The sequence below is a fragment of the Zootermopsis nevadensis genome, unplaced genomic scaffold, assembly GCF_977971745.1.
Source record: "Zootermopsis nevadensis isolate Lab colony 2312 unplaced genomic scaffold, Znev_1.0 Znev_ptg000030l, whole genome shotgun sequence".
Classification (NCBI taxonomy): Eukaryota; Metazoa; Arthropoda; class Insecta; order Blattodea; family Termopsidae; genus Zootermopsis; species Zootermopsis nevadensis.
The window spans coordinates 11872056-11899383 of record NW_028259162.1 but is presented as its reverse complement, the minus strand read 5'-3'; the positions used below and the strand labels follow the sequence as shown (position 1 = coordinate 11899383).

The window sequence follows — 27328 nt, the reverse complement described above, 5'->3', positions numbered from 1 at the left end:
ATCCTGAAAATCCCACTCGTGTGCAGCGGTTGTGGTTGCAAGTTGAGCCGAAAACTGCCGGAAAAAAGGCTAGAATAAAGTGTCGTGCTACCATAGCTTCACAACCAAACGTACTAAAATATGTTTGGACACCATTAAGTAGACGAAGTGGTACTATCACATTTAAAAACGGGCAACTTAAATGTAAAAGATTACAATTCCCGTTAGTTGAAGCTGGAGCTCTAACGGTTCATAAGTCGCAGGGTGGTACTTTTCAACAAATTGTATTCAACTACAACAAGAGTCTAGATCATCAGTTGGTGTACGTTGCCCTGTCTCGCGTTACATCGTTGGACGGTTTGTACATCACAAGCAGAAACAACGACTTTGTGTTTTATCATGCCAAAGGAACAAACAATCCAAAGGTAGAGGACTTGCGCACTGAGCTGAGGCGGTTAGAAACACATATATTGCCCACGTTAACTGCTTCGGTGAGAGCATTCATAAGGAGTGCTGGTATTCGTGATCTAAAAATGACTACTCTAAACGTACAGAGTTTAAAAACTCATGTACAAGACATAGCAACGGATGCAGTGATAACTGATACCGATATCCTGGCGCTCACCGAAACGTGGATGCACAACAATGAAACTGTAAATTTGGAAGGTTATAAATGCAACACGTGACGAACAAAGAGCAGGCGGAGTGGCTATGTACGAGAAACATGGAGCAACTACCATGGCCACCCCACGTCTGTTGATGAAGTTACCTAAGGAGGATGGAGCAGATTACAGAATAGCTGCAGCTGAAAACAGAGGTGATATCTGTGCGGCAGAGTGTATGGTCAATGGTGAAAAAGTTATAATTGTTACTCTGTATATTTGTAACCACACACCTATTGATGACTGTAAGAGATTTATTTTGAGTCATTTGAGAAACTATAAAAAGATGTTTTCAGTTATGGCCACTGAAGATCCTAATACAATGCCTATAATACTGACAGGAGATTTTAACATTGATTTAAAGAAGGAGGAAAATCAAAGCTCTGTCACATTTATGGAGGAAACGTTTGGCTTAATGTTGATGTCAAATCCTCAATGTAGTACTACTAGATCAAAATCTTGTAAAGATATGGTGTTTTCACGAAATGTTGGTACTCTAAAGTGCACAAATTTTATAACATATTTCAGCTACCACAGACCCATCTTAAGCGTAACTAATTCAGGTTAAATAAGCAATGTCTTAATCAAACTTTACTCAATTGTAAAGCATGTATGAAATAAATATTTAGAATAAAGCCAATACATAAACTTCCTTTCCGTAAAGACGTATTTACGTCAAATTCACTATAACTTTTTACATACTACGCCTATACCGAGTCGATCTGATAGTACCTAAGGTAGGCCGCACACCGGCATGCGTCAAGGCATGTAACAGTCAAGACACGATGTCTGCGACATGACGCAAAGGAAGGAGCACAGTTGAAACGAATGAGATTATGAAAACCGCCGCACACCGGTCTGAGTCACGATGCTGACGTCAGCTTCATGCTGCAGACACGTGCAGCGAGACTCGGCATGTTGCTTTTCTGTGCGTCAGGACTGAGATATCAGTACTCAAGTGACAGCGCCAGTGTAAGTTATCGACATGAGTGAAGAGTAAACAAACATTAAGATAGTGCAGAAGGTTGAGAAATTCCCGGTAATATACGATTATTCGACCCCGGGCCACTCAAACAAGGAGGAGGTTGATAAAGCTTGGCATGCAGTTTCAAAAGAAGTAAATATAGATGATAAATGCACTGATTAATTTTATTTTAATGAGCTAATGACTGAATTAACTATTATGCACATTGAGCTTAAGCTCGTTTCGTACAAGTCTGCTCTCACTCACACATAAAACGAAAAGATTTATGTTAAAGTGTACTTGTTCTGCCAATGAAGAGCTACGTTTGGTTTCAAAAAGTAAGAACTCAAATGGTTCTTCATTTCAACGGCCTCAGTAGTTGCTCTTCTGCAGCAGGGCTGGAATATAGATTCACAACTGCCTTTGTCATGGTCATCATCATCTTCACCCAGACTCTGCTCGCTAAATAAGCCGTCCTTAACCTGATGAAGTTATGGACACAGATTGCCCGTATTATATTGTCTGTTTTATTAGGTTTACACGCTATAGCCGTTCCAAGAATCAACTAGAGAAGATATGATAAGACGCAGACACGTGCTACTTCGGTGCGCGGACTCGAGTCTGAATCACGAATGAAGCAAGACTGCGTCTTTTGTCTCATGTCTTGATGCTTGTCTTGACGCAGTTGGTGTGCGGCCGCCCTAACAGTGTGAAGCGTCTTGCAAAGGGCTCTATGCTATTTTTAGTAACAATTTATATTTGTTTTCGATTCTCTTCTCTTAAAAAAAAATGAATGAAAATTGTTTCTGTGTTCACCACTTTATGAAGATGTATGGTAAAGTGTGTGTATAGCTCCAGGCATTCTTAATCTCGACACTAGATGGAGATGGGTGTCCTACTTCCGGCAAAAGAGTTCCCGGTTCCCACTTAGATGGGACTGAGTAGGTCGAAGTAGGGCAAAGAGAAGGATGCCCGTACCTGCCATAAACGGAATCCAGGTCGTTCACACCCGCAGCCAGTGAGTAGCTGCTGGCTGAGCTATCCGGGCTTGAACCTGTTATTTCCTGTTACTATGCAGCATACATTCTTTCAAGCCCCCGCCATAATACAGGCGGTTAGTTGCCGGCTACTCACAGCGGAGGCCCGATTTCGCTTCCAGGACAACCCACGTGGGATTTGTGGTGGAAGGTGACACCTGGATAAGTTTCCTCCGAGTCCTTGTGTTTCCTCCTGTCATTATTATTTCACTGTTGCTCCATATTTACTCGTGTGCCATCTGGGGGATAGATAATGGGTCCATTAGCGACCGCACTGCCACAGAGACAGTCACATCTCATCGTAACAACAAGATCCTCCTTCCAAGTTTGTTTGTTGTGCTTCATAAAGGCTGGTCTTCGATATTTGTTTGGACTGTCGAGATTTAATTTTTGTGTATTATATATATTGTAATTTTCTTAGGTGTTCAGTTTTAACGCCTTATGACCGACAGCAGTGTGTTCATAGAGGGATATCAGTTGACAAAAAAGGTTATTACTTTGTGTTATGAAGTAATTATATTTTGTCTGGGCAACTTGTGTTTAGTGTATTATGGCAGCTTAGAAGGTAAAGTTGTTGCCGTGCTAACCACCACGCCCTGAAGACATGGAGAGTTTAGAACTTGAAACGTTGGTTCTATATGGAGGTGAGGGTTCAGTTTCGCGCTCCGGCCTCGTTAACCCCGAAGATAGATAGGTTGTATGGGTTCTGAACCAAGAAAGTCCCTGCTTCTACCGGGAATCCGACCCAAGTCGTCCAGCCAGTAGCCTAGTCATTATACTTACTGGTGTCTTGGTTGCATTACAACACCCTATGAGGAACTATTTTTTAATGAATACAGCGTTGTTATAATTTTTTTGTTTTGTGTAACGAAAGGAATATGGCGCTGCGGATCAAATGCTTTCGGGGTTTTCCCCGTAACCAACCGACCCGAATGTATGGAAGCTGCCGTGTTCACATTGCTTGCTTCGCTCGGCTCATGAAAATCCGTCCATAAATCACTTTCTCCCTGTCAGCAGACTGCCATCACACGGTCTCATTAACAATCAGTTTCGCTTTGCTTCTCATACTCCCCCCTCACTTCTGTCCCCCCTCTGCACCAGTACTTCATTTTTACTTTTCGCCGTCTCATATTAAAATCACTAATACAACTTACACTGTACGTGGTACAAATGAGATCGCTAAGAGGTCATTAACTGATCTGCAGTGTAATCTGCTTCCAGTTAAAATAATAATAAAAAAGACGTACTAACCTCACGGCATCACGGGAAGCGTGACGTTTATTTTTTACCATATTTAACTTAACTTCGCCTTTGAATTCGTTTTTACTTGCTATTTATTTTCAAGGCCACGTAATATTCCAAGAAAAGTAGCTCATAGCATTACCGACCTGGCGCTGAAGGAAATACGTTTTTCGAGATTAGCATTCCCGTTGCGCACAGAACGGGTTGTTAAAAACTTTTTTATAAAGCCTTTGCACTGTTTAACAGAAATTCATGAAACGGACACGTTTTATTTTTCTGCCTGCCCACGTTTTTTAATCTCCAAAACAACTCGTCCGATTTCGATTAAATTACTGTTGCTTGTCAACATTGAAAATGATTGGAATAATTTCATTTTGGTCCGTACCGCTCCGATATAATCCGTATATCGCGCAAACCTGAAACGGAATTCCATTCTTTTTGATGTCGTAAACATGTAAGAAAACCAAAGATTTCGTTCCTAGCCTTTTTGCAGTGTAATGCCTTTATTAGCAATCTACTGCTGCTGTTAATATAATAGCCAATGCCCGTCACGACTGGACGAGGAAAAAAACTGAAACGCTGTTCCAGCGGTGACGATTTTGGCAGCAATAAATGCGATGGAGTCTCTAGTGGGGTCTGCGTTTTGCAGGAACGTGGCTTCAGTCGCCTGGAAGACGTTTTTGCATGTGTTTTGTTTTAGGAAGAAATTTTATACTTCTTTTGTGAGTTACAGAGATAATGCTGCAATGAATTGTGGTATAGTCGGCGCAGTAGTTTTTGGCCGGTGGAATTTTCAAAGGGAAGGCTAGGAGCGAGTCTCTTTTGCGGTAGTATAATGCTGACTGCACCAAGGAGCTTATCGGACTGAACGCCCAAACAAAAGAAATACGCTGACCGTGCCACCTCAGGTACACAGAGTAGGCCCGTCCGCCACTTTCTCCACCGGCCAAAAACTACTTCGCCGACTATACTGTTCAGCACAAAGAACGGGTCATTGCTGTCAGCTTTGACTTCGCAGTGCATTCCTTACACTGTTGATTGGCTTTGTCTACAAAATATTTGTCATATCTGCAATAAATGCACATCTGGAATAGTGAGGTATGCAAATTTGCAGGTGCTTTCTTGGAAATGCATTAAGCATGCCGTAAGTAAGTACTATTCTCGACAGCAGTAGTCATTTTACACATGTCCCATTGTATGGATCTCGTTTTTATCACGTGTTTTTTTAGTTATTGGTTGATTGAGTTGGATTAGTGAATAATTAACTGGGAACAATATGGAAGGAAGCGGCTGAGGTACTGTCCCGTAATTTGCATGGAAGGTCTGAGAAAAGCGACGAAGACGCTCAGGATATTCAGCCTCCCGGCCGAGATTTTGGCTCTGAACCTCCCGTGGTACGAGGGAGGATTACTAGAACCTCGGCCTCAACTTTTTTTCACGATGAGCGAATAAAGAACTCTTAACTCTCCATCCGGTAGCATGTTTGTTTATTCACCTAAATGGTTCTTGTTCTGGGTTTTGATGTCGTTGGTAGATATTAACGCTTCACAGAAATATTGTCTCCATTTTCCGTCCAGAAAAACCGATAATCTTATGACCGAGGCTTGTTCCTTAAGGGCTTTTGTACATCTTGTGAAGTAGGCATTTGTCACTTCCATGTTTCGGCCATAGGCCTACAGCCGATAATCAAAGGTCTCCATAAATATCGTCTGATAGGGCTCTGACTTATGGAAATGTATGTTGTGGATGTTGGTTTTGTGGGTAGTGACGCTGTATTGACTTGTAAGTAGATGACGTTTCGGAGGAACGTGCGACCTCAATATTCAAGGCTGAAGATGGTGGTACTTACACGACGTTATTACGAAAATGGACATCTCAACATACGTACATACATATCATGAATATGCTGACAGTTTCAATTGTATTGTGCTTGCAAGATGAAGTGTGTAAATTTGTATTGTTTACAAAATTGTAAAAGAGTTGCGATACTCAGTTCTCTTTTGTTTGTTTCAGGATGGTTGTGCGACTAGCGCCGGTAGCCCCTGCGGCGAGTTGCAACATCCACTGAAGTAAGTACCCTGATACTGATCTGATCTGATCTGAACCGCGTTATAGATTGCACTACGTCTTGAAAGGGTGCACTTGACACGGGATTACTTGACGTGGCCTCATGCTGCGGTTGCATTATCGCCCGCGGAAGAGCTCCGTTACCGATGGATAGGCAGCGCCATAACTTATGTAGTCTTATTGGTATCTGCAAAAAAAAATCTTGGCGCATGGGTGCCTGAAGATGGCAGCACCTGCCGCAGCGTAGGATAATTATCAACATTCAACGCCGATCAACCCAGAAAACCGAAGTTATACATTGAACTTCAGCGCATTTATAAAATTTATAATGAAATACTGAGGTTATTACAGCTGTATTGGATAAACTATTCATATCTCGGACGCGGCACCGGACAGTTGAGATTTTTCGTAATTTTGTTTATTGCTTTAATTGGTGTATTATACCGAAATACGGCATGACACTGCTTCCTCTATGTACTTAGCGTTTCACCACGTGTAATCGTCATATCTCGTTTGATTTTACAAGCCTCGTGCAACTCATTGGATACGCGTAGCATGGAATTCATAACGAGGCGAAAATCTGTAATTCCGTTAGAAGTTTGTGCGCACGCACTCGATGTGTCTAGTCTAATAAACTAGAACACAAAACGATTTCCAGAGATGCCAGTCACAGCTGTTATAATACCAGAAAACAAACACGACTTTTTTTACAACCGTTTATCAAATATTCAGCAGAAAAACTTTTAAAATGTAGGTTATTAAGCTCGTGTTGTGCGTTCTTTACTGTCGACGAATAAACATTATTCGGTGGTTAAGCCTTTAGTTGGTGTGTTGCACGTGGTACAAATTTGGTGTAATGTGAGCTTTCCTGATCATATAAATGTTTTTTGTTACTTAAATCCAGTGTTTCTCGTGTAGTAATTCGGAAGATATCAGTCTCTCAGTTTCACGTAAATTGGTAGTTACGTTCAACCAATAACGTAAATTAATCTGGGTGGGCCCCAGAGCTGGTCCAAACTAGGTAGCTAAGAGAAACATCTTGCCTCTGCCGAGAATCGAATCCCGATTGCCCACTCTCAGCCTAGTCTCCTAAAATTGAACCGACGTGGATCAAAATTTATTGAATTCACCCCACAACGTTTTTAATGGCCAAGTAGATTACATCGCAATCCGTTGTTCGTTTCGGCAAACGTATACAAACCAAAGAACAGCCATTGTACGTCAGAATAGGAACTTTAGGTTCTGACGATCATCTGGGGTGTCCCGAATTTCTGTTCTGACGGAGGGTGGTAGGTTTCCAAAACATCGGCAGAGTGGATTCTGTATATTCGCTGTATTTTCTTACATATCTCACTGCAAACATTCCTTCCACCACAAATAAAGACCGAGTCGTGTGTTGATATAGCTAGCCAGGTTTAGTGCATACAAGCGGGCTGAAATTCCGGTCTGGGGGTCCAACATTTTACATTCACAGCTGGATCCTAAACAAACGATCCATGTCTGCAACCTCTGTCTTGTAAAACTGATTTCCTTCACGATATGAGGTTAATAATAGCCGCGTGGTTTTAAGACGGGCAGTAAAAAACTTGGTGATGGCTGTCTGCCTATCGAGATAGCAGAGATTTGGGGGGGGGGGGGTGGACTGCAGTTCATTGTAATAGGAGTGTGTGTATAAGTGGCGGCTGCGTGCTTCCATTGGTAGATTTCCCTGTAGTCAATAAACGCCTTCCTTCTGGAGTTTGGACGCGTACGACCTTGAAGATGAAGGTTACGCATGGCGTGATTGGCGGTGGGCTGGTCTGTAGATTTTCATAATTGACACCAAGAGTGTTTGCATAACACGCTGCAGCCAGATGGCAACTTCTTTATGCAGAATTCAGAAAATTTGGATCAGTTGGTTGGACAAGAGAGCGCATTTGACCCAGTTCATAACTCATACTGTTCGATTCACATCATTTCCCTGGATATCGCTTCTTCGATTTACCAGTGTGTATCGTTTTCCTCGTGGTCGGTTATAACCTAATTTCAGATGAGTTTTAAGTTTCTGTCATATCCAGATGAACACGCCATTGCTGTTGTAGTGGATTATATCTTTAAATTCTTCAGAGCCCTGTGGTAACTGTATGTGCCACCTACTTTAAAAAATAATTAAATCTGCATTTAGTATTACTATTTATATGTACAGTGGATTCCGGTTAATTGGGACCGATGACCCAATTAACCGGAATCTACTGTATATGATTTCCGTTTTAAAAATTGTCTCTGAAAACCTATTACTAAATCAAGGACGCGTCATAAAATCGATAGCGTCATACAATCGATAGCGTCTTGCAATCGATAGCGTCTTACAGTCGATAGCGTCTTAAAATCTAAAATGCGTTGTATCCTGTGAGCGCAAGCTACCACGAAAACATGAGACTAGCTACAAATTGTTGACCTTCCTCCTCGCAGTAATGAAGGGTATAAATATACAGCCATATCTCGTTTTATTGCGCTTTTTACAAATTGAAGGTTTGTGGCAACCCTGCGTCGATGAAGTCTATCGGCGCCATTTTTCCAACAGCATGTGCTCACTTCGTATCTTTGTGTCACATTTTGGTAATTCTCGCAATGTACTCGCATTGTTCTTTTAGACATAATGCTACTACACACTTAATAGACTACAGTATAGTGTAAACATAACTTTTGAATGCACTGGAAAACCAAAAAATTCGTGTGACTCCCTTTATTGCGGTGGTCTGGAACCTAACCCGCAATATCTCCGAGGTACGCCTGTAGTTTTATATGTTATTGCTGGACAGTTTGTGAAGTTCGCTTTCCATATAAAAGCAATCAGTAGGAATATAGTCAGAACTTAGATAGGATTTTTTTGTGTGATTTTCTGCAATCCGTTCATGCTCATTTCGGCTTTTTCATGTGCATATTCTGTTTTTAATATAAGGGTAAAAGTGCTGCCAACATATTGAAATCAACTTTTAAAATAACGAGAATGACTGAAAGTATGTTTTGCTCGCCATTTTCTCGAAAAAACTCTCCTCAGGCCAGCGGGAGCGGTATTTTTTTATTTTCACGTTTTTGACCATAACCTCCTTGAAACTGTTTTTATTGGTGTTCTTGTTTACGCGGGTGTCCTGCTGTACCCGCAGGCAAGTAAGCCGTCACGAGTTGATGTAAGCAGTTTGTTAACCTTGTGCATGTAGAGGAAGTCGGAAACATGAGTTGTCTCTTCACGAACTGTTTGAAACGAACATGTCTATTACTTTTCAGTATTTCCGACGTGTGACAGATGCGTTCAACATAGTAATGACAAACACGTCAAATCTACCCATCATTCCATGCAAGTTTTTCTTGTTATGGAAACTGGTTGCGCGGAATTAGTATGTTTTATATGAGTCTGAATAGCTCATTGGCTGTATGTTTATCAGATCAGTGGTTCTTCACTTTTCTTACCGTAATTGTGATATTGGTTTTCGCGACCCAAGCTTGAACTTTAATTTCATTAACAAAATAAAAATAGGAAAGTAATTTACTGTGAAATTAAAACACGAGTTAACTTTTAAATGACGTTAAACACTTTGCTAATTATGGACATATAATCGTCACTATGGAACTATGAAATTAGGTAGAATATAAACATATATCGTGAAATAACACTTTAAAATTCATAATAAATAATTAAAACAAACTTAAAAACGACAACTGACTTGATGTTAGTCTTGCATTTCATTTCATTTGACAAGTCTTCAAATCGTGGTTTTATTAAAACAGACTGCATCTTAGGCCATGTTTTTTCTGAAGCGTATTTTGGAACTTTGTTTTCGTGACAGCAAGTGCTAAAAATCCAGCCTTGTATGGATAGATTTTTGCAAACATAAGTCTTGCTTTGATGGCTTGACTTCCGGTTATTTACTTGTATTGCTTTACCTTAATTCAGAATTACATCAGTTCGTTTTAAAATAGCAACGAAGCGTGTCTTCGCTTTGTACTTCAACAAAATTGCTCATACATCTGATGATTATGTTAACATCTGGTACTCCTACATCTTTATAGTCCAAGAAAAAATTCCATTGGCAGTTTTAACCTGAACAGGCCGCTATTGTAACAAGCGCTACACGCAACATTGCGGTAGGTCAGTGTCGGACATCACAGCGGTCAGTATAGCCGGTAGGTACTATTAACCCTTCGACGTTGACGGAATAAAGCTTGTGTGTTCAACAGATACAAAATATTGCGGCAGCATCTCTGCAAATTGTATCGAAAGTACAATACAGACTTATTCATAATTCCCTGACACATTACAAAAAAATCGCTAGACCTGAATGGCGCAATGGATGGTAACATAGGACATGCCGATGGAAAGAGAAACTCTCCAAGTTTATTTTACATACCTCATAAATGCTGTATGTGTCCGCTCTTTGTGACGCGGCAGACGTCATGCCGATAATCCATTTCCGTACAAAGACTTGGCCCCTAACGTACCCCCATAAAAAAATCACATTGCGTCAGTTCAGGTGATCGGGGTGGCCAACGAAGCAGCGCAGCGCAATCGGCCTCGGCGAAGAATTTCCATATCCATATCCATGGCCATCATCGAATTCCTTAGTTAAAGGTTACAGCAGAATCGTACAGCGTCGCAAAACGAACAGAGCACAGGCGAGTGAAGACAGCTAGCAGCTCGCAACGTAGCAAAGGTGGCAACGCTGTGCTGATAACATGGAGCCGCTTCCGCGGCCATAAAGCATGCTGTTTGGTGACGGCTGATATAGTGTTCAAACAAGACTTGTTGCTACATGGTATTAAAGTGTCTTTTTCGCGAATTTGCTTTCGTCATTTCTCGGCATATATTTTTAAGATGTTGTATGGAAAATCAGTATAGTATATTCCAGATTATCCGACCTAAATGGACCGATGGATGGTCTGATAATTCGGAGGACTAATGAAAATGTAAATATCAATTCCGTTTGTAACGCAGTTTATGACATTAGTAAATTACGAAGAAAATACAACACGGAATCAAATGAAGAAATTTCAGAAACAAAAATTGTATTCAGTGGCGCGTGGTGGGGGTGTGTGATTTATTGCTGAGTTGCTGTTCATAAAATGGAGCGTTCCGACACGGCATGTCGGATAACCGTAGGTCAGATAATCGGGACTTAACTATTAATAAAAGAGGCGTGTCTGTTATTAGAGACATAGGGTCTTTATAATTTGCATATTTTTGTAAAAACGAAAGATAGTCAATTCTAACTATTAGGACGAAGTATAAATAACTTTAGCAGTCGGTAAGGCGTTAATATGAAAGTGTTGGGATTTAATCTCTGCGTGGATGTGTACGACAATGTCACAGGAGGCTGAATATAGCGCATTGTTAATACTTCTGCGTGTGAATAACACGTGTTTTCTTTGTTACACTTAAGCGTCAGTTTGCACGCTAGATTAAAAATGATGTTATGTTCAGACTGATTGGGGGTGGGGGGTTGCGGATCGAAGTCTGAGGTCAAGGTTAGCAGCTTTGCACTTGACTTTTGTTTGGCAGTGAAAGCATTTGATTTACAAATAAACCGCATTCCAAGCGGTTCATAATTCTACGGAGCGTTCTTCGTGGAACCTGATTATGCCTTCTTTTGTTCCGCCCTTTCCTTTCCATCATCACCAAGGCAAAATGGCTGTGTTAGTACGATAACGAGGAACGATAGGTGATTTTAGCATCATTTTTTTTGAAGATACTGATGGAAGTGTCGGACGTGAAGAAAGGGCTTCCAGGCAGCTTGGAAACACTCTTAGGCTGCCACAAATGAAATATGTACATTGTCCATAATCGGAAATGGTTCCGTCCAGCGGGTTGTCAGTATTGCAAAGGCATGGCTCGGAAACTTCAGCGAAACAGTGCTTAAAAAATTGTTGTTCTGCTCTCCAAGAACTGGGCCATTTGTACAGTTATTTCCTGTGGCCTTCTTGGATTTCTTCGTTGGTTAACCTACTTTTCCAGTTCTTCATTCTCAAATACGTCGTTTCTTTGCAATATTACTGGATCCATTGGCATGACTAAAATGAAACATTAAATTCTGAACGTAGAAATTATGTTGTGTAAGTTCCTCAGCAAGTGATTGTACTTGAATGCGCACACCTGATGGATGGATGAAAGTGTTTCTGTTAGCTCTTCTATTTGTAAGACAGTGAAATATGTAAATATAACTCCTGCCAAGTTTTGGAGGCCAACTGATTCAGTGTTAGTGTAGCGTTCGGACCGTTGCTGTGTTAATTTCGTGTTTTCAGACGTAATTTATCGTGGGAATAATAGGAATTAATGTTTTTAGACTGTTATTACAGACGCCTGCGTATTTAATTTTGATTACTGTTCAAACACTGAAGTTGTAAGCAAACTAGTATTTTGCAAAATGACCACACTGTTGACTGTGGGATAAATCAGAGAAGGATTCTTAATTGATTCGATTCTAGGCCGCAGCTTTATTCAAGGATTATCTTTCGCATTGTTATAATTGCGAACGACAGAAAAATGACATAAAGAAATTATAAATAATTTTTATTGCATGAAATTGGAATCTACAAGCAGCGGAAACAGGAGATTATTAAGACGCACAAGATAGCACAGAGCACGGCTGACCGACTGCGTCGCCTTGCGTTCTTCATTTCCGTTTTCGCTAACGCGTGTTCGAGTTTATTCGGAAGATTTCGTATGAAGCGAGTTTGCTGGCGTTCGGACGACGAGCCAAGTGGAGGGAATGTGTTTCTTTACGAGTTCGTATGAGCTAGATTCCGTAATGTGAATCTTAATCTTCGTAAAGCGAGGACGGACTACATTCCTTTCCTCTGGGAAAGGAAATGGTTTTTGGTACACCGTGAAATGATACTGGTAGAAATGGGTTTGACCGCGATGTTATATGGCAGGAAAGAATTTAACATTATTTAATGCTAGTAACTCACTGTCAGGAAGATGTTTGTGCATTACTCTGTTATTTTGTAGCGTTATGTCATTGTTACTATTGAAATCAGCCCTTGACGCGTCTAGAAGTTTATTTTCATCATGTAGAGAGAGAGAGAGAGAGAGAGAGAGAGAGAGAGAGAGAGAGAGAGACGCTGGCCACGCAAAATACATCAGCGTCTCGCAGGTTTAAAACTCGCGATTTAAAAGTCTTCGAGTTCGATCCAGACCATTATCAACAATCTAAAAATATAACTTATAAACGACAAACGTGTCTGTCGATATAATGACAATCAATGACCTGGAAATGAGAATATAAGCAACTTTCAGAACGTCTTTTATATATGCTTCAGGCAATGGGCAGTTTGAAACATGATTGTGGTTTAACGAGTCCTATGTTGTCACAGACGTTAGAGAGAGCCATGTTAGTGATGCATTAGTTGAATAACAAAGTCCTGGAAGTGTGCAAATTTGAGTCTTGTCCACAGAGTTACTACATGTTGCTATTGATCGTATTATAAAGTGCTTTTTGACTGATGATAGTTTTGAATCTTGTGCAGGACCTCTATTAATAACAACCATCTTGTTACCTCATACTATGGCAAATAACCTCACGTAGTTAATTAACCTATAAACCAAGTCAGCCGTATCAAGAACTTGGAGAATATTTGAACTATTTAGAACGCTGACAGAACAGTAACATTGCAAGTTAAGAAGATGAGAGTAAAGTGTTACCGTTCTAATTTATTTTACATGTGCTGTTTTTTGTGCTCTTGGACGTATACCGTACATAGTTTCTAATTTTCCTTATTTATTCCCTCATATTCTTTGTTTATTTTAACTTTGAGGTTAGGAGGGGGATGTGTCCTTTGCCAGCCGCGATTTTACCAATGGCGGATTCAAAATTGTCGCAGTTTTTATGTGTAGGTTTGTCAACTGTTGGTTCTTAAGTATTCGCCGTTCTAGAAAAAAGAAATTGGTTTCCGCACGAAACGATCAGCGACTGTTGGTGGTAAGACTGTGACTGCATCCTAAACTAGTGTTCTGATTTCCAGAAGACTGTCGGCGCGTCTTTTATAGGCCTGGCTCTACGTAGATTTTTGTGGTTTGTGAAGTGATCGAGATGAGTTGACACGACAGCGGTTGACCATCAATTTACCACATGCCAACTGCACTGTTCTGCAGGAACCTAGCTCCCATGGTTGTTGGTGAGAAGTTACCGTATTTCACAGTGCAGTTCTTGTTTTGAGACTTGTTAAATAACATATAGTCCAACCGCCACATTGTATAGTCAAATTTGCCCTAATAGAGTGAAGTTCGTCACGTATCGACAGAATGTAACAGAAAAGTTATTGGCTGAAATTATAGTGGTGGGAACCATGTGTTTATAAATATGTCTCGTGTCTTTTCATGCTTAATTATTATGTTTGAATCTCATTTAATAAATTGTTAGTTATAATTTAGATGTAACCCAAATTAAGCAGTTCTATGAACTCAATTGAGTGTTAATATTGAATTGTGGTTAAGTGATGTAACTTTACATAATGTAGGCCTAAGTCTGTAAGGAAAATTTATTCTATTATTAAAAATGGTGAAGAGTTACAGGGCTGCACGTGCTGAATAGTTAAAAAGACACTTCTTGGTTTCCACGTGTGTAATTTTTATTGCAAGTCAAAACGAACTTTGATGGTTGAATCCTGAAATTTTGTATGGGAGTAGGAACACTGGACAGAAAATGCAAATTTCATTAAGATAAGTTTTGTGGGAATGTATAAAACCTAAATTTTGATCACACGAAATCTTTGGTATTACGATAGTAATTTTAACAAGGGACAGGAATGCTAATATTACGCGATAGACTTAAAAAAATTAAGGTCTGAATGCTCCGAACTGTAAAACGGACTATGTAATTAAATGCCGGTAGCATATAAGTTTAAACAGTCCATTGCGAATTACTTCAAACTTGTTTGGAAGTAAAAAAGAGCTACTTTGTTATCTGACCTATTTTTAACTTTCTTGCTTATTATGCAAGTCTTTATGGTGGCAGTTTGTCTGACCTCGAAACTGTGTAATTGTGTACGTACGATCACCTTGTCTGAAACTTCTTTCTTATCGCGAAAGAAACACTTTGTTTACTTAATACGCGACTCGGATCATGCGATAGAAATGCCCCACTTCATATATGTAGTTTGTTATTTATAATGTGACACATAATTCAGACAACTCTTCACCCCTTTATTTTAAAAATTCATGAAAAGTATAGAACTTTCAGGCTGCTGGCTAGTGACGAAAATACCTTGAATGGTGCGGTCTGCACAACAGAAACAATGTAGTAATTCAATTCAGTGTCTGCATCAACCAGAAGGCCAGTAACAGATTCAGCGCAAAAGACAAACACTGTAATAAATCTTATTACACTATAAAAATTTGTGATTCCTCGTTGTCATCAATAAATTACGTCATCAACAATGGCAACAGATATTTGTTTACTCGGCATTGTTGTGGAACACAACAATGCCGTGTAAACAAATATAACGCTTCACAACAAAGAAATCAAAAAATATCAAGCCAGTCGCACTATCACTGTTCCAGAAGGAGCACGTCGCATTCTTGAATAATTACTGACAGTCGGCCTAAAACATCAGAAAAGTGAAAGAAGACGTTATCAAGTATTTGAAGTACCAACTCCTACAACTTCAACAAGGTAAACTGATACTCATTCGATATATTACGATTACGAAAACTATTATGAAAACTGACTTTATGATCGATTTTAAGACGAAGATTTGCAGGGGTGGGGCTGGACGTAAAAAGTTGACTGAACAAAAACTGTTGACTTCTGAACAGCGACGTAAAGAACTACATCAGACATATTTAAGAAATAAAGAAAAGCGAAAAAAGACGTACATTGATAAACGAGACCATATTAACGACACACGTAGAAAAACAGACTAAGATTTGCAAGGGTGGGATTGGACGTAGAATGTTGTCTGACCAAAAACAGTTTGCCTCTGAACAGCGACGTAAAAACTCAAACATCAGACATATTTAACAAATTTAACAAATAAAGAAAAGCGAAGGAAGACTTACATTGATAAACGTAGAAAAACGTATTCAATAAGAACAGAAGAGCAGAAGAAAACAAAAGAAGACTTGCAAGGGTGGGATTGGGCGTAGAAAGTTGACTGACCAAGAACAGTTGACCTCTGAATAACGACGTAAAGAATTAAAACATCAGACCTACTTAACGAGTAAAGAAAAGCGAAGGGAGATTTACATTGATAAACGCAGAAAAACTTATTCAACAAGAACAGAAGAGCAGAAGAAAACAAAAGAAGACTTGCAAGGGTGGGGTTGGACGTAAAACGTTGTCTGACCAAAAACAGTTGGCCTCTGAACATCGATGTAAAGAATTAAAACATCAGAACTACTTAACGAGTAAAGAAAAGCGAAGGGAGATTTACATTGATAAACGCAGAAAAACTTATTCAACAAAAACAGAAGGGCAGAAGTAAACAAACGAAGACTTGCAAGGGTGGGATTGGAAGTAGATAGTTGACTAACCATGAACAGGTGGCCTCTGAAAAGCGACGTAAAGAACTAATCTATCAGACCTATTTAACAAATAAAGAAAGACGAAGGGAGAGTTACATTGATAAATATAGAAAAACGTATACAACAAGGACAGAAGAGAAAAGGAAAAAACAGACGAAGATTAGCAATGGTGTTGCTGGACGTAGAAAATTGACTGATCAAGAACAGATGGCCTCTGAACAGCGACGTAAAGAACTAAAACATCAAAACTATTCAACAGAAAACAGAAGAGAGAGAAAAAAGAAGATTTGCAAGGGTGAGGCTGGACGTACATAGTTGACTAACCAAGAACTGTTGGCCTCTGATCAGCGACGTAAAGAACTAATCCATCAGACCTATTTAACAAATAAAGAAAGAGGAAGGGAGAGTTACATTGATAAATATAGAAAAACGTATACAACAAGAACAGAAGAGAAAAGGAAAAAACAGACGAAGATTAGCAATGGAGTTGCTGGACGTAGAATGTTGACTGATCAAGAACAGATGGCCTCTGAACAGCGACGTAAAGAACTAAAACATCAGAAATATTCAACAGAAAACAGAAGAGAAAAAAAAGAAGATTTGCAAGGGTGGGGCTGGACGTACATAGTTGACTAACCAAGAACTGTTGGCCTCTGATCAGCGACGTAAAGAACTAATCCATCAGACCTATTTAACAAATAAAGAAAGACGAAGGGAGAGTTACATTGATAAATATAGAAAAACGTATACAACAAGAACAGAAGAGAAAAGGAAAAAACAGACGAAGATTAGCAATGGTGTTGCTGGACGTAGAAAGTTGACTGATCAAGAACAAATGGCCTCTGAACAGCGACGTAAAGAACTAAAACATCAGAACTATTCAACAAAAAACAGAAGAGGAAATAAAAAAGAAGACTTGCAAGGGTGGGGTTGGACGTAGAAAGTTGACTAACCAAGAACTGTTGGCCTCTGATCAGCGACGTATAGAAGTAAAATATCAGATTACAGGAAGCGCTTCGAAAGGATTAGTAGTCGTTGTCGTCAAAAAATGACGTCATTAACAATATCACCTTATATTTGTTTATACACGGGGGTTAGTTTAGCGTCTTACTCAAGATTTTAAAACGCAAAAAAACCCACTTCGGGGGGTTGGTCAAGTGTTTAAACCCCCCATGGGGTGGTTAGTTTAGTTTCTTACTCAGGGGTCAAAATACTTGAATGATACACTAAACTAACTCCCCTTCGGGACTAACCAAGGTTGGTTGCGTTTTACAAACTTGACACACACCCCCCTAGGAGCTCCGAAAGGAGCGCCCTGCTCTAGTATAACAAAATTACAGCAACCAGATTATCAGGAAATTACATGACTTTAGATAAAGTTAATACACAAAGGCAAATAACTATAATGCATATATAATTGACGTTTCCCTTCAAGTTAAATAAGAACTGTTACTGTGACTCAAGTGTATGAATTGTCAAAAGATTTTGTGCGTTAGATCGTGCGACCACCAAATTACATTGAAAAAGAAGTTAGTTTTGAAATCAAATTGTCTCTGTCATACATTGTACCTATTAATACGGCTGCTTATAGACTTTCGTTTTTTCTGATTAATCGGGAAAGTCAGGGGTGCTGGATGACCTACTGACCCACTGTTTGCCTTGAAAAAAGTGAGTGTAGCGCGCAAATTATCATGGGATCACGACGTAATAAGTAAGAGTGGAACCCTAAGAAATCTCCTATATGGGAGGCATTGGTCTTAATAAAAATGTGCCACCCACATAGGATTTAACGGTCTTTGATTCATGCTATGAATTAAATTAGCTCCCGAAAAGAGTGATAATTGTCCGTTGTTCCGCCCAATATATTCATAATCAAGCTGTTGTTCGTGTTCTAAACATTTCGTCGACTGTGAAGATTTCTTTGCAATCAGACACCGTGAAGGTAAAGATGTAGGTGAACGAAACATGATTTAACAGTCAATAGAAGTTTCGTTTTCAGCAAGTTTGCCTTTTCACTGGAACAGCCTCTTATGCTAAGCTCACTTTAACTAGAAGCATGGGCGACGTCAGTCAGACAGCGGTACGGAGTGCTGTTCCATCGTTACTCTCGCCTTTACCCTTCATTGGTTTTCGTGCTTTCAATGGCAGTGGCTCCAGTCCGTCTACTTGATTTTCGACGGAGGCGATTTCAAAGACATGATTTTGCAGGCCACAGCATACTGCACTAAGTGTTTGCTTTAATTTTGCGGTCCAGTCAGGACATCACCCAGACTCACAGGCGAAAACCGCTGTTTCAGAGCCCCTAGTATGGTATATAATCGTCTTTATATAACCACCATAGAATTTCCTTTCATCATGCCGGGAAGTACCATGTATATAGACGTCTAGGGTTTGTGAGAAGTTCCCTGTGTTGTATCTGGAGATGTAACCCCTCTCGCGGCTGGAAGGTTATGTTATTAACAGAATTTCTTAGAGAAACAACATGTGATGTACGGTTCGAAGAAAAATCTGTTTACACAGTGACTTAACACGTATTGATGTATGTCTTATGCATGATAAGATGGTACTGCTTTTTCCGTTACACGTGTCAATTTTAATCAGAAGTTGCATACGCACTTTTAAACTTATTCAAAACCTTGATCTCAAACATACGTTTCTATAGATCTTCCAGTCGGTTGTATTTCCCCTCTTCCAGGTGGGGAGGGAGTGAAATGAATGACGCGTTCACTTTGGTCTACCCCATAGCTAGCTTTGTGTGTGTGGGGGGGGGGGGGGTGTTGGGATGCCCCAGTCTCGTGGAGAGACAGGATCATTTACATGATGGAAAGGAAAACACAACCTTATCTCTGGAGAAATACTGATTCTCGAAATTTTGAACGTATCTGACATTGATAAAGGTGATTATTTCCTTGATGATGAAGGCAGTAGGTTCATCGGAAATATCGCTCATTGTCTATCAGACCCTACGGCATTACATCCGAGAAGGTAGCCATATTCATTTTAAAGCATGTTTGAGATGGCCGTGACGTAAGCGTCCATAAGGAAACTATAAATACATAGAAAATTACAAAATTCTTGTCGGAAAGCCTCAAGGAATGAGACCATTTGAGAAAAAATCTCGTACATGGAATAATAATAATAAACAGGCTATCAAAATGGACTTACAGAATCATGATATGAAGATATCGACTGGATTGTACTGGCTTAAGTTAGGGTCGAATTGCCCGTTTTATGAACACAAGGGAATGAACAGTGAATTTTACTAATTCCTAGCACTGATGCTGTCTGTCCGCAAGATTAACTCTAGAACTGCTGGACGGATTTGGATGAAATTTGGTATGTTAAGTCATTGGAGTTTACCCTCAAATAATCGGCGGTAACAACGTGGCTGACGAACGAACTTACGAGGTGGAATTGACAATAGTGTCACTTGCATTATAGGTAACTTTGAGTTGTGTTGCATTGCTGTTGATGTACAGTACTTAAAACCGTTGTTAGAAACGCGTGGTATGTGGACTTCAAAACTGAAGTCGTCTAAAATACGTTTTCTTTTAAGAATAATATTACTTCGTCTTTAAAATGTACGTATCAAGATACTTTCTGCATCTATCATAGGCCGTGAATTACTTATATTGATCAGTAAAGTCAGTAACCTCTCGGTTTATGCTGGTCTGTAACAATCGGTTTCCGATAAACTATTGAATCACTAGAAAAGACAACAGTGTTTAAAACGCGTGCTCTCCAATTTCTGTGAAAATTGTTGAAAGTGTACACATTAGATTGCAGTTGGTTCGTTTGTTTTGTCAATAAACAGATAAAATAGGTAGCAATCGATATATATATATATATATATATATATATATATATATATATTACGTTGAACAGACACGATTGTGTTTATACATCGCCTGTGATCTACTTCTGCACTTAATGGTAACGCTTGAACGGTATATTTGTGATTCTTTTTTATTTCAGCAAGCAGCGTTCAGAATTCGAAGTGTACGAAGAACATTTGTTTTCCGATACGGATTACATATTTTCAGAATTGTTTATGAAAGCTTGGACATCGAGAAAGCGTGAAGTCCCAAGTCCGGAATTCCTCATAGCCCTTGTTCGTATTTTGTTTTGTTTGGGTATGTCTGCTTTGATTGTGCGTTGATTCCATGTTAGTATCAATGTGTAATAATGTTTAATTAAGCCTGCTTGTCTTAATATCGTATTCCAACATCAATTTTACAGAGGAATTCAGAATACAGAAATCATAAGTTGTTAGCTTTACAGCTTGAAGTGTTACGTGCAAGATAAAACGAGGGTGCAATTATCCGGCGCCAGTGTAAAGGTTTTTAAGTCCAAAAATGATAACAAAAGTATGATTTCTGCTTAAATACTTAATATTACCTGTAATGTAGCAAAATGGTCTTTACAGACATAGCTCCATGTGTAAATTGTATAATCATATTTAGGCGTATCTAAAATTCTGGAAATATCAACAAACCTGATTTTTCATAACTTAACGAAAATAGGTTTTTTTGTTGCTATTTCCTGAACTTTTATGACCTTTACCCGTTTACCTTTGGCACCGACAGATTTAGATAATTTAAGCTGCTTATTTAGCATTGTGTATTAAAATCGTATAAACCCTCGTTGCATTGAGACATTTTGGAAACTGTTTATCTGTAACCTTTCAGTATTTTCAGTTTTGTGGATGTGATTTTATTCATCGGCGCCTGTTCTACAAAAGTTACTTTTGGGTGAAAGCTAGTTGGTCTTTATTGCCGGTAGACCCTAAAATTTGCATCGTGAAAGACCGTTTAAAAACGGCGCACAATAATTTTATGTTTGTGTCCATCGCGATGAAACACTGTAATCTGTGAACACATGTAAGGGCGTGACGCGTTAGTGTATATAATTTACAGCCTAAAGGTAAAAAGTTTTGGTCCCAAGCTATACTTTTTCTCTTCAATTTTTATTCTACTTCGTCGTGTGCGTGTGTCAGACGAATCATTAGATGATGTGACAGACTGTAACTCCTACAGCTTTTAAGATGTACCATCCACCTCCGCAAAGCCATGCACTGTTACTGAGCATGGTCTTGTTTCAGTAATGCAGTAGACTTTTATTCGGAAGATACCAAGTTTGAATTTCGACCAGGTTACCAATTATCCTGACAGAAATTTTCAGTGGTTTTCTTCATTGTATTCAGGCAAATGCCGAGATAGCATCTCGAAATAGGTAACACCAGCTTCCTAAATACCCTTTCCTACTCGCCATATATGTGCGTGTTTTCATCTTATTCTGTGCTGTGTAACCTATACAGTTGAAACGGTATCGTTAAATAACCTGAGAACGAATCCATTAATAATATTAACAGGCCTACCGAGACTATTCTTCAGTTAGCGCCATTAAACTAAAATGTTTCACATGGTTGCACTCTTGTTATGTAACATTTTCCTAAAATGTATTTCAAGAATCAATCCTCATGCACCATTTCGTGAACTGTTTTGATTTGTGGTCGTGTATTCCTGCATTATACGTCACATTTGCAGGGCATTAAGTTGGTATTGCTGATGACTAAGATGGCATGATGTTCATACCAGGTCTAACGAGGCCATCTGTTATGTTATTTTGGTACTAGCGTAATATGGCTCGTAAGTTTGCTGGCATGAACTTGTTCTGTTGAACAGTTATACGATTTATTTCAGTATTATCTTTGCAAATAGCATTGAATGTGAATTTATAAAATATCTTTATAAAGCAAACTAAATGTTAAAATATCTTCACGGCGACTGAAGCCAGTTTTTTCCGTATTACGCAATCGGCGCACTCGTACATTCACGCGTGGTGGACGCTGGATATTATGTTAATAAACGAAAGATCATATATACGCATCTTATTACAAGATTTTCGAAAAATAATGTCTTCGGAACTGAAGAAAAAACCACTAATGCATGGAGAATTTCAGTGGGGTTTCTTTTAATTGCGTTTCTAAGACGCACATTTTTTCGACTCTAATAATGGGACCCCGCAGCCAGAAAACGTTTGGTGTGAATACAGACTTTTAAGCAGAGAAGACAAACTAACAACTCTGGTGGATGACGTTCGTGATGATATTGGTTTTTTAGAACTAGAAGGACTGTACTCGAAACTGCTTTGTATTGAAGATACTATGCATGTCTGCTTCTTTACTTCCATCTGATACGTGTAACATCCCTTCGAGTTTTCTAGACGATGGGTAGACGTGTGTATAAAACATAAATCTACGCCCATTTGCCCACATTCTTTGCCGTTGTACCCAGAACTTTAGCATCTGATGTTAAATATGCTATCTATTTCGTGGACGTTTGGCCGACGAAGTTAAAAATACTGGATTTTCTTTTTACTAGACTATAATCATATATCAGTTTGATAGTGGCCAGGTATCAATGTTCTTACGTTGTCGCACATTTTAGTATGCCAACTTTGCTGTCAGTATGCCCCAAAAAGAACCACATTTAATTAAAATTTCATAGGATACGAATTAATAATGGCGTACGGGAACAAACTGCTGAGGTTGATATAGGATGTCCCAAAAAGATGTTTACACGTTAGAATACGGACTATAAACCGTTTGTGTACACATCATTTTGTAACACGTGTAACACGTGTGTTTTCGGAGGTGTGGTGGTTTATTGAATGACTTGTTGACTGCGGGATATACAGCTCATTAAGCATGAAGTGTGAGAATAATTTGAGAGGGCGTGGAATTATCGTAATACACTGAGTCTTGACAATGTGAACGAATTGAGATGTCAGGTTCTCACGACGGTGAATACCTCTGAAACGTCGTCTAACTTCTACCAGATTACACGGCGCTACAAACCAGAGGACACCGCCGTGGGAACCTCAGATCCTACGAAATTAATACGGTCCTCATCTTGTGTCAAACTACGTATTGAAGGCATCTTGACATATCGAGTGACTTATTATCGCCTCAGGCGTTGCCATCGCGGTCTGAGTGTCCGATCGGTGTCTGGATACACGAAACGCCAGTAAAGTTAGTAGTAACCGGAGCTTCTAAGTGAAGCCGTGCGGGATGAACATGCGCACACAAAAGAGGGGGGGGGGGAGCGAGAGAGAGAGAGAGAGAGAGAGCAAGCAAAGCTGGCGCTACATGTGTTCTGTAACGAACACCCTGCTGGTTGGTCATGAGACAGCAGAACAGGTCAAAAGAACGTGACAAAATGATATAATAAATCCATACTTTAAGCAGTAACATTTAGTAGATCTGCGTCTTTCCCACGTTGTGTATTTATGTATTGCATACGATTCTCAGAGTGAAGAGGGTTATACCTAAACAACATATGTTCATGCAATAGCATTGTGTGTTATGCCCATTATTGTTAAGTTTCTGACAGGTTTTTCATAAGGATAGTGTTCATGCATCAGTCTTGAACGTTCTGTATCGTAGTTATCTACCCAAGGGATGGATATCGTGGGGCCTGTATCTACTGTTTGCGTGTGTCAAGTTTTATAAGTACCTACTGGGTACATAGTTATTGCACTCTTTTGCTGAATCTCGCAATGATTGACAATATCGAGCGCCAAACAAAATAAATACGAACCTCATCTCTGCTGTTTAATGAGTGAAGTTCGTAGTACCTTGCTTGTTATTGTCAGAAATTAAACATGTTAAAATCATGGAATAAAGTGATTTATATGATTCTTGCAATTTGTTACTTGTCTGTCTTTTAGTTTATAAAAGGAAAGCAGTAGGCGTCACGCGATCTAGTGAAAACTTGTTTTCACTCTTTCTTTTTAAGATTCAAGTTCATGTGTTTGTCGTTGGTGTCGGCAAAACTGTCTGTACACACCGAACACGCCACCCCGCGTCACTGTAGCATTCGGGAGGGGTGGTAGTTTTTTTGTCAGCTGTCGCCCCCCACTCCCCGACCCGAACTCTTCCGAGTCTGCACGAAGTTCTGCGCACCTTCAAGCGGCAAGCTTGTTTGTCGACTACTGTACACAGCGACGTAGAATGGACGTTCTCGTGTGATAGAGTTGTCACAGACTTTGCGGAAGCGAAGGTCATTGCAAACGTCACCAGTCACTGCAGGCCCCATAACGAATTTGAGGATTCGAGATGCTTCGGTCTTGATAGAATCCTGTCCATCCAGATATTGAGACAGCAGCTTTGTTAAAAAAAATCAACAGCCGAAGTCAAATATTTTTTCTTGCTGATTTTATTCTCTCAGTTATGTTTGTAAAAATTGTCTTAGAATTGAAACTGATACATTCTGTAGCACTGCGATTTACATGCGGTACGTTTTTTCTGAACACCAACATTTTCGGATCACCGCAGAAACTGGGGAAAACTCTTATCTCTGTCACTGCTCACTATTATTTTATGAGGCGATTATAACCTCAGAAGTGGAAAAGTACGCCCCTTCGAGGAAGTGGGAAACCACAGTTGCATGATGCAACGCGCTTGAGAGAGATGAGAAATGTACTCGCATTTTAGTTGGAACGGAAAAGCTGAAGGGCAAGGTAGAAATACAAACGTAGGCGTATGAGAACTTGGTCTGCTTCTGTCATATGGCGTCATATGGCTTGAACATAATTGGACGTTCTTGAACCGCATCTCAAGCCTGGTTACTACGACTTCATTTTTTCGTAAACATTTTTGTGCGGTGTATTAATGGACCACATAATGTTAAGGGATATTATTTTTGTAATAGTCATTAAAGCATATGACAGTTGACGTTTAACTTGGGGTTGCATGATTTTGATGAAACCTGGAGTTTGTTATTGCTTTCATTTTTAATTTGTTCTTTTTGTTAGCCAGTACGAGTTTGTGCTTCTCAACGTCTGTTAGAGCCGCTTTCAGACTCTCATTTACTAACTCCATGGAACAGTCTCACCAAATGAATGCAGTCCACATCTTCCTATCCATTTATTTAAGATTAATTTTATATTGTCTTTCTGTCTATGTCTTGGTCTTCCAAGTGGCATGTGGCTAGAATTAGGCAATCCTTGTCCCAGTAAGACTGCCGTCAGCACAGATGAGATTCGAACCCGATACTTCACGAACGAAATTTATAAGGCGTGAAGTGAAGTTCATGTTTTGTATTATTTTCTGCTACTACTATTACTACTAAAATAATAATAATTACTACGTTGCACGCGTAAAACTTATAAAGTATGTCATACGCAAGTACGCTATGTATAGACCTTTTACCCCATAAGTTACTGGGAAATTTTTCCAGTTGGTACGTACGGCAAAATGTTAAGATCGCTGGAGTATGAAGTCATCGTTAACAAACGAAAGTAGTTTTCTTACTCATTTCCACTCTTGTCTAAAATTAATGACGGTGCTCATTGGTCGAGTAAGATAGTCGATTAGAATTTATATTACGATGTGACAACTATCAAATGTCATCATTTAGGCCAACGTACTTTTGCGAAAAATATGAAACCTAGTAGTGTTTAATATGAGCCCCTCCTCTAGCTTTTTTCTCCTGACATCGAATTTCGAGGATAAATTGTGCAATACATATGCCAGCCAGAGAAACTAGGCCGTGTTTTTATTTCTCATTACATATGCATATAACCAGCGCACCGTCACACTTGCAGGGAAGTATTTTATTTTTAGATTCTCACTTCGTTTTATTTTTTAATCAGTACTAATTGAGGCAAGACACTATGCTGTAGTGTTCCCGGATAACCCAGCGAATATCTGTTATCCTCTGACATGACGAAACATCGCAAAGCAACCGCGAGCTGTGGCTACGTCATAATAAGGGGCGGAGCGAAGACGACACTGTCTGAGCATGTGTAGTGTTACTGAAGTACTTATTTTCTTTACGAAGTAATCTTGATCCGGTGACATTTTGTTGCATTTCGAATCTGATTGTGTATTTTATGAACCGAAGCAGCTAACGACAAAACACTGCAGTGCAGGCACACGCCTTAACCCGCACGCGCTCCTTCTACAGCCAAAACGTAGTAATTTCACATCTGATAGTACAGAAGGAATGGCTGGCTTATCTCTCCTTACGTGCTGTCGCTCCGCGGTCTTCCGCTTTTTCCGACGTGGTCAACGCACCTAGGAGATATTTGGCGTCCGCTGTTTGCCTGAGTCCGCAACATCCTTCGAAGTGTTGCAGGTAAAACCCCCGCGTTCGGTCTTTTTGGGTTACTTAGCGACGCGGTGTGAAGTGCGTGACGTGAGAGGATAATTATGTAGCCCGTTCCGTGGAGTGGAAATGACGAATTGGTCGTGACGTATTTCAAGATACTACCCAGGAATTTTTGCCGTGAATGACTGGCTAAAACCATAGTATATGTCTCAATCATGACAATTCGTGCTTTCACCGAGATTCAAACTGGGTGTGTTCAGAATGTAAGTTGGCCGTTTCAGATGTTACCGTAGGTCGCAGTTTTAGACTTTGTTATTGGTTCTCGCTTAGGCCGATTTTACCACACGGAGTTACGGACAAACCTTCCGGACTCCCGTTATGTAAATCCAGTGTTCACTGGATTACTGGTACAGATGTGGACCAACAAAGAACGGGTCTTCCACCGTATCGAGGACACTTTCGCTGGTTAGGCCAGTCGCCGTAAAGTTCCATTAGATGGTAATTTTGGAGCTTAGAGGTATTTTTAAGCTCGTAGCACTTCTAATCTGGAAGACTGGGGCTTTCTCTGCTACTGTGCTTCATTTGATGACGTGTTATGGGATTTCGGAACTCACGGTTCCTTATTTTGAATCCTATAAAGGTTAGTCCAGACTGATGTCGGGTTTCTGCTGGAGCAGACTCGGGTTGATTGTTTGTTGCACCGTGTTTGGTAAACGTTTGTCGACGTTTAAGAGGTGCTTCTTGCCTCCATCACCAGGGCGAAG

The 27328-nt window shown here is 39.8% G+C and overlaps 1 protein-coding gene across 2 annotated transcripts in view; it reads left to right on the top strand.

The window, feature by feature from the left end:
* Positions 1-27328, top strand: part of LOC110836834 (uncharacterized) — a 267382-nt gene that overhangs the window by 206593 nt on the left and 33461 nt on the right. For both annotated transcript variants that reach the window (XM_022078473.2, XM_022078474.2), the window contains exon 2: positions 5898-5953. The gene's annotated coding sequence lies outside the window, so the exon portion shown is untranslated. The remainder of the gene's footprint in view (positions 1-5897; positions 5954-27328) is intronic.